Source organism: Haemaphysalis longicornis, unplaced genomic scaffold (assembly GCF_048455015.1).
Source record: "Haemaphysalis longicornis isolate Haplotype H1 unplaced genomic scaffold, Haemaphysalis longicornis Haplotype H1 scaffold_10, whole genome shotgun sequence".
Lineage (NCBI taxonomy): Eukaryota > Metazoa > Arthropoda > Arachnida > Ixodida > Ixodidae > Haemaphysalis > Haemaphysalis longicornis.
Window position 1 is genome coordinate 12,181,263 of NW_027526204.1, and position 8,288 is coordinate 12,189,550.

Genomic DNA, 8,288 nt, shown 5'->3' on the forward strand with positions numbered 1-8,288 from the left:
CACTAGGACTTTTCCAACAGCCTCTCCGTGTTCCTAGGATGACCATGAACTACTGTTTTCAATTAAGTACCGACAGGAGCAGTTCAGTACTGAACACTAAAAATGTGCCTACAACTGAACTCCTAACCTAGCTCACAAAGTCTCCCTTCGTAAGGTGGACAGTACAGGATGCCAAAAGACCCCCTGCAACAATCATCAAGGATGGCATCTGTTGCGCAGTATGCTGAGCAACGAGCAGCACCTTCCACTATGCATCAAAGGATCGACTACATGGCCAGAGGAGAGGTAACTCCAATGGCCACAATGAGAGAAAGAGACGCCAGCAGTGGGATGAACCTTTTAGTGTCAATGAAGAGAATGACGTTCTTCAAATGTACAACAGGGGGCAGGCCCCGCGCAAGATCAGGAACGCAGCGGGTGGTCCGTCATGGGGCAGCAGGGGCCGGGTCAGTCCGGCGGCAGCACTCCGGGGAGCTCCCCTCCGTGGTGGCCACCGGAAGTCCCCGAGCGGTCAGTAGTACATCCGGGAGGCGACAGGCTACTTGGACCTCTCCCTCATCTTCCTGCGCTTCCGCTTCAACCTTCGCATCCGCTTCTTGCGCCACTTGGCCCGCATGCTGCTCCCGAACTCTGCAAAGAACAGCACACACATGGCCACTTGGAGTGCAACCGTTGACAGACGTGGCCACAAGAACACACCCAAAGGAAAGAAAGGAGGATCCGTCGTCAATACCCGTGCCACACGCAAAAATCTAACGCCACTTGCTCTGTCATTTTATTTAAGTTTGAGGAGTTCCACACAACTCATTCGCCTGCACGAACGCGATGAGCACCAAACGAAACCAACGAAACTGAGCACCAGAGCATTGACGCGGAAACATAGCTGAACTTCGAAATAAGGCAATTTTTTATAACCCTTGCACGACGTTTTTCTCTACGTTAAAAACTAAAATATGAGCGCATTGCTCTTTTTGGTCGTTATTACAATCTTGTCTAACACATTTAAAGCCTTCACATTTTCAAGTTGCATGGCCCACCAAAGTAATGTCATCTTAAGGCCCTGAACACTAAGTGTCATTTTTCGCGTACGTGTGGCACGGGTATAAGTCGAACAATCGGGCCCCTTAACTTAGTCAACATGTGCAGGCAGAAGGCAAACGCCTTGGGAATGTTCTGTCGGGAGCAAAAGCAAAGATTCCACATCAGGATCATTCAAGGGACAGCGAACCATTACTAGTGTGGCCCTTCGTTAACTGTACACCTGCTCACCTGTGCATCCTAACTGTACTGTGTGCTTTCGCCCACGTTGGCACGCACTCATAGCACACAAAATGCAAGAATTGTTCCCGATATACTCCAGACTATATGAAAGCATAGACAGTTTCAAAGCGTCGGAAGACTATCGAAAAGCCCCAATGCTTTTACTCCATGCTGCATTGGTGCCAATTTTAATGGTAACATATCCCACGTGGTCCTCTGCTCATGACTGAGTGTAGAGATTGGGCAAACTAAATGCTGGTTTGATGCTGCTACGAACCCCATTTCTCCCCAGCTTTTCTTTAGCAACTACGGGGGACTCGGGTCTCGTACGTCGTCAAACTGCGACATTGTTAACCAATTCTTTACTGTTTTTGATTGGTTGGGCTTTCGTCGAGACGCAGCCATCACGAGTTGCGTTCGATCATCAGTAATTCTTTAACAGTGCCGCTGGATAGCCAGTGGAAACAGCTTGGCCGGTTCGAAAACACCCGACGGCCTTTGCTGCGAGTTGTGAAGCGGACGTGTCGGGGTTGGCAACGCTTACTGGACGCCAGCCCCCTTATCAACACAGCAATGCAGATAAGTGGCAACTGATCGCATTCGACGCATCAAAGCGTTTTCTATGCCTCCTATTCGGGACAATGCAAACAAAACGCTATACACGAAAAAGACCCCATACGTCCTGTACCAATAGGGGGTGGACGCAAAACCGGTTCGGTTGGAACACGTGTTCGGGGCACAAGCGAATCCATTTTTTTCTTGTGTGCCCGAGTAAAGTGAAATGGCAAATCAGACGAAGCATCGAGAAATAATCGGAAAAACAAGCATTCGCCCTAACCTATCAGTGCGGCCCGCCGAAGCTACAGGGAAATGGGCCCACGAATATGATTAGACGATACGTTTTCTCGATTAGGAAGCAGTGTTTAGGAACTAAGCGATATCAACCAGACTTCGGAATCAACAGCAACTCAAAAACCACCTGGTACAGACATGTTTCTGCCCATTTTGAGCCATTCTTCCAGCATGGACCTTTCTAGAAGCTCGTCAGCCCAACGCAACAAAGGAAAAGTCCTAGCACGTCCACGAAGATACCGCGCTCACGCTAGATATGCGAATTAAACGCGTTTTACATTCGAAGCCCCGCACCTCATAAACATCTAATAAAGATTCGTGAAGGACTCAAGACCTATTTCAGCGGCCCTAACAGTTCACCCACCACGCCTAACCGGCGCCAAAGATTGAGACAACAGCCACAATTTACTTTAAATCACTGATCAACTGAAGCAAAATTAACACCTTCGCAAGACAAGCCCTGATAACATTTGTGCTCGCCAAAACCGTGAAAAGTCAAACACGACCTGTTACGATTACTACATCCGAGAGGCTGAAGTGACAAGGTAGATATAAAGGAAGGCAGATATGATGTTTTATTCGCTCGTATAAATAAATATTCGCGATTTGTCACTTATCCGTTGGAATATTTTGCGAGAGCTGTTCTCAGTTAACATTAACAGTACAAAACGAGGCAGATTTGAAAGGATTGACTCACCAGTCGAAAAGCAGCAACTTGCTCGTACAAGACGGCCTGGGCAAAGAGACGCTATGAACGATGGGAAGCGCCCACGAGCGCAGCCAGGACTCGACAGCACCACTTTATTTTTGTGTTTTGTGGCGCTGCCAACAGGTCTATAGTATATTCACTTATAACAATTATAATCCTAAAATACAATATAAAGTTATTGCTTTAAAATGTAAATTAAACGTATTACACCTAAAAATTGTGAGAAAAACATTGAAGAAAATTGTATTGCTTCTATTACTGGCGCTGCGAGCGGCACCGCCACAAAAATGTAGGCAAAGATGTAGGCATTAAATTCAGGCGCCAAGCCAACGGTTACCTTGTCAAATTATACTTACCGCGTGAGAAAAAATTTAGCAGTATTCAGAAGAAATTAACTAGTATTCGGAAAACCCAGGGTTATACAATTTTTACGCCTTTCTTTGCAAACGCATGCGACGTTTGATTCCTTATCTCAAGGTACGCTCGCATGACGTCGAGATCTAGGCATTGCCATTTCGCCGCATCTGTGCAGGAGTTTCGTTACAGTGCTTACAGTGTACTAGCATCGCCAGGCGATGGTACTAGTCACCTCCAAACGAGTTACAACTGCAGCCTCACAGGGCTAACCTCAACCTCGTAGTATGAAGAATAGTTGAATACAGGGGGTCTAGTTTGCTGAAACAGGTTAGAAGTCCGCCTTAGCTGATGATATTTAGTTTTGCAGGCAAATCACAAGTTCGGTTCATTGAAAAGATTGCCTCGTTATAATCACACTGACACAATCTTTAGTGTAAACTTAGTTCAAATAAGCTACATAATTAGGAAAAAAAGGGAATGACCATGTGACTCACTAGCTCGATTATATCCCGCACTGGAACCTATGACGTCATATGCACAGCCGCGCGATTGGCTGAGGCCGGCGAAAGCAAACGCATGTTAGGCTTGTAAGCTTGCAGACCAAGCTATTTTCGCTTAAATGTAATGCATATTCATTTTATGGCAGCAAGAATGGTTGGATAAACAATCGAAGTTACAAAAGTACACGTAAACATAGAAGTAAAAAGGGCCCATCTCCCCGCGAGGGGGACTCGAGTAAATGCGTCGCATGGGGGGGGGGGGGTGTATTGCGTTAACGTATAGTGTTTGGGGAGTCGGTGGTAGTGAATGCGTTGTATCAGCAGCTTCTTGACGTAGTTTGAATGAGTCAAGGATATAAGGCGCGTTCGTAGCCTTCCATTCTGTGTCGGCTTTGTGGCGCAGTGGGTAGAGCACCATGTACCTTGCGTTCCGCCCGCAGGGTCGTGGGATCGAAACCAGGCGCCGGTAAGTATGATTTTTTTATATAGTGTAGGGGGAGGGGTGCGGACCTGTTGTTGAGAGCGAGGAGGGTAGCGTGATGCGGGAGAGGAGGAGTAGGGGAGAGGGCGCACCTGGAACGGCTGTTGCGGACGCCGAGAACGCCGGGTGACATCGTGAGTTAAAGAAATGCTCTGCATTTAATAGCACTATATATGAAATATGGACTGATACGCCTGTTCTTGCTCTCTTGTGTTTTCTTCGATTGTTGATTGCTTAATCCTTCTTGCTTTCAATTTTTAATTTCTTTTTTTCCTTCCTCTTCTTTCTTTTTCTTGTTTACAACTGGTTTACCTCAACTGGTTTACCTCAGTGAAAAACAAACCACTTTTGCTTGGGCCGCCCAAGGCCTGCAGTATTGTAAAAATAGATAGATAGATGTAACTTTATTAGGAAAAGGACTGGCTAAGGATGGTAAGGCGGGAAAGGAGGGGGTAAAATTAAGACCGGCTCAGAATGTCAGCCTCGCGTGCGAAGTCCCAGAGGGAACGCAGGACTCGGGCTGCGTGTGTGTGCTGTGGTGGCGAGATCCTGTACGCGTGCGTCGGAACTTGGCGGCGATGGCGCGCGCGAATAGTCTCAAGTCCGGGTATTTATTTATTTATTATTATTTATTTATTGTAAAAATAAATAAATAAATAAACACCAGAGCGTATACTGCGGTTAGTAGTGGGCGCACGATGTGGTTGTGTCTCGCCGCACTGGCCGACTGGAGTAAGAGACATTCTCTCACGTGAGCCTGTTTGTAGAGCATACCCCATGTTTCACGAAACGATTTCTACCTGCCGTAACAAAAACAAACCAGGCGCAAGTACGGTCAAAAGCAAAGCAAAGGCGGACAGCGGTCCGGCGCATCATGGTGGCGTCATCTAGGGGGACTGACGGCAAACAAGGCTCCGCAGTCCGCTGGAGAACCTGACAGAGCACTAACGTTCTCTTGAAGACCTTTAATTGTTACATCATGGCAAATGTCAAGAAACACGCGATTTGGTGGGAGAATCAAAATCTTGGGTTCAATTGAATAATTTCTCAGTGAATAAAGCATCGTTTGCTACCGGACAAGCGCTGGGGGCACTATAAAACACCAAATCTTTCGAATAAAACAAACTTGTATTTTGTCTGCCTTGACCTCCGTAGGCATTTCTTCCAATTTTAGTCAGCAAAAGTTTTCAACAACAACGACCTGCGAGCGGATTACGACGTCAAACCTGGCTTTCAAATAAACACAGTCTGCAACACGGTGTGCTGCACAGGCGCGTTCTTACGTAAAGAAAATCGGTGGTACAAAAAATTCACGCATCTCCACGAAATGAATCATGACGAGTATCACTGGGATCGTTCTTACCGTAAATCACCCGTGGCATTGCCCACTTGCGCATGGAATTGAGTGACAACGCGTGTGTACAATATATACAATTCCAATTCAATCCAATCCAATACAATTCAATTTAATCCAATCCAATCCAATCCAAAATCCAATTCAAACCAATGCTCCTGTGATGCTCCTCGTGCATGCGCAACACTGTGACTGTGTACACGGACGCCAAGCCCCGGACAAAGCGAGGTCCTGAGGTGCTTCGCCCCTAAAAAGGTCGAAGTTGTAGTTGGAGTGAGCGCAAACCGGGAATCGCGCGCCGGGAAAGGGAACAGCTGTGCGGGAGGAGGAGGAGGAGGGCTCTGAGAAAGGGCGATGCAGAGCACGCCGTGAAAGGGAAACAGCACCTCCAGATGAAAGGATGGCGTCGTCCGCTGTCCTCTATGCTCTGCTCTGGTGCAACTCAAGCCGCGCCGGTGGGAGGAGCTGGAAGTGGATCAGCGCCGGGCTATCCGCCTTTGCCTGGGCCTTCCGAGCACATCCCCGGTGGCGGCGACGTACACGGAGGCAGGTTACTGGCCTATCCAGGTGCGGGCCCTGCAAGTGGGGCTCCACCACATCCACCGCCTGCAAGGCACACCGGACGGCGCGGCACTCCTCCAGCGCTACCGCAGCCGGCCCAACTGGCGCATGGGCATCAGTACCTACGAGAGCCATATCGGGCTTCCGCATCGGCCCCGCCTGGAGCCGCCACCACCAGGCACGGGGCAGGCTCTACGCATCGCCACCACATTGCCGGGGGTCCGTGGCAAGAGGTCCACTCCACCCCAGGCCACCTACCAAGAGGTGGCCGCCCTGCTACAGGACGACGCTGCCGGACTTCTGCAGGTGTAGACGGATGGCTCCGTGCAACAGTCGACGGGCAGAGCCGGAGCTGCCTGCACGGCCCTGGAACTTGGCACCAGCCGGGTGTGCAGCCTCCCCTTCCCGGCCTCATCCACCTACGCAGAGCTGGCTGGACTCCACTTGGCCGCGGATCTTCTTCTAGAGCAGGGGGCCATCATCCTGACTGACTCTCGGTCTGCCCTCCTTCGTCTAAGAGCTGCCGACCAGCCGGCCAGCTTCAGCGGCTATGTGGAGCGGTCGCTGGCGGCCAAGCTCCATGCAGTGGAGTCCCAGGGGTGTCCACTGCGACTTCACTGGCTACCATCGCACGTGGGCATCACGGGCAACGAGGTTGCAGACGCCCTGGCCAAGGGCGCTGCTCGCCAGGCAGGGGTACCAGCCTCTCGGGATGTGGTGTCATTCGACGCTGCAAGGACTATCTTGGCCCGAGTGGTGGAGGGTCAACATCCATATGCTCGAGTGGTCAGTGGTCAGGCCCCACGACTCCTGCCCAGCCGCATCAGTAGAGACGCCCGGTCGCTCCTGCTTCGCCTGCGGCTTAATTGCTGCAACGTGGGAGCCCGCCTGCACCACCAGGGCCGCCGGGCGTCCCCACCTGCGCCGACTGCCCAGAGCCCGAGACGCTCGAGCACTTACTGTGCTCTTGCCGCCAGCACGACACGGCGAGAGAGGAACTCCGGACCGCGTTCCAGCGACTCGGTGTACCAAGTCATAAGCTGGAAGATTTCCTGTTCCCCACGGGATCGGACGCTTTACGACGGGAGGTCTTAAGCACCTCCTCAACTTCCTAGTTGTGACAGGACTAGTGCAGCGCTTGTAGCCGTCGCGCCTTGGACGAAACGAACGCTACATAGACTGTGCCCCACTCTCTTCCTTCCTTCCTCTTTCTCTCTTCCTATCCTTTGAAACCCCCCTTCCCTTCCCTGGACTGGGTTGTATGAGGGTGAACTCCCCGACTAAGTTCAACAAAGTTCAAAGTTCAAAGGTACAAAGTTCAAAGGTACAAACTGGGGTGAAGAGGACCTAGGCTCCTGGCGATGGTGTGCGAGCGGAACGAGCTTTGGACGGTGCAGTACAGGGGTCGGGTCAAGTGGTGATGGGCGCGGCCGCAGAGATCAGCAGAAAGTTCAACCGCAGATGGACAGCAAATCCAACTAGGAAATCGCCGGCCTTCACATTATTATATAACTCCTAAGCATCTCCGGTATTTTTTCTTTCATAAGGCAACTGTTTGAACCCGTCTGGGAAAGTGCACAAAATGTTTGAACCGATGGCCAAAGGCTATCCAGCAAAAGCATAGCGCACACGCTCAGCAAAGATAGCTGTAGAGTTTTGACAGTGAGCTAGCCCACATTTCTCTCCAGCCCCTCTCTCTCCAGCCCCTCACGCTCCTGTCATAATGAAAGGCATTGAGGTTTGTTCGATTCAATTTTCTCGCGTTCGCACGTATACTCGCGTGGTGTCTATTGGGGCGGAGGGCTTTTGTTTTTTTCGGATCCTGTAAATACAAATCAAATTTGTATTCCTAACTAGAATGACAGTGGTACCCTCTGTTATGTACTTATATTTTGCCTCCAATATTCTAAGGTTTCCACTGCGCTGAATAATGCTGATATGTATCAGCCATGGCAGCAGTTTTCGCATTTTGAAGGAGTGCGAGCTTGCGTGTATATGCTTCGTGTTTAAGCATTTATTCGCCTTTTTTTTTTTGCTGGGCGCATGAATCAAACCACAGACAGTAAGACAGGCAGGCAGACATAAATTTTGCGGATTTTCGTGGCCCGAAAAAGACTAATGACTTTAAAGTACACAATCTTTCCGTCTTGAAACGCTTCTCACGACTGCCTGATTGCGAAACGTAGGACTGCGCTCACGTGCCTAGACACAGGA

General features: G+C 49.9%; 1 long non-coding RNA gene across 1 annotated transcript; it reads right to left on the reverse strand.

The window, feature by feature from the left end:
* Positions 1-323: 323 nt before the first annotated feature.
* On the reverse strand, positions 324-2,921 carry LOC144158192 (uncharacterized). The gene is made up of 2 exons (XR_013319981.1): positions 2,810-2,921; positions 324-630 (listed from the first exon to the last, which is right to left on the reverse strand). It is a non-coding gene; the product is annotated as an uncharacterized LOC144158192 (long non-coding RNA).
* Positions 2,922-8,288: the final 5,367 nt, after the last annotated feature.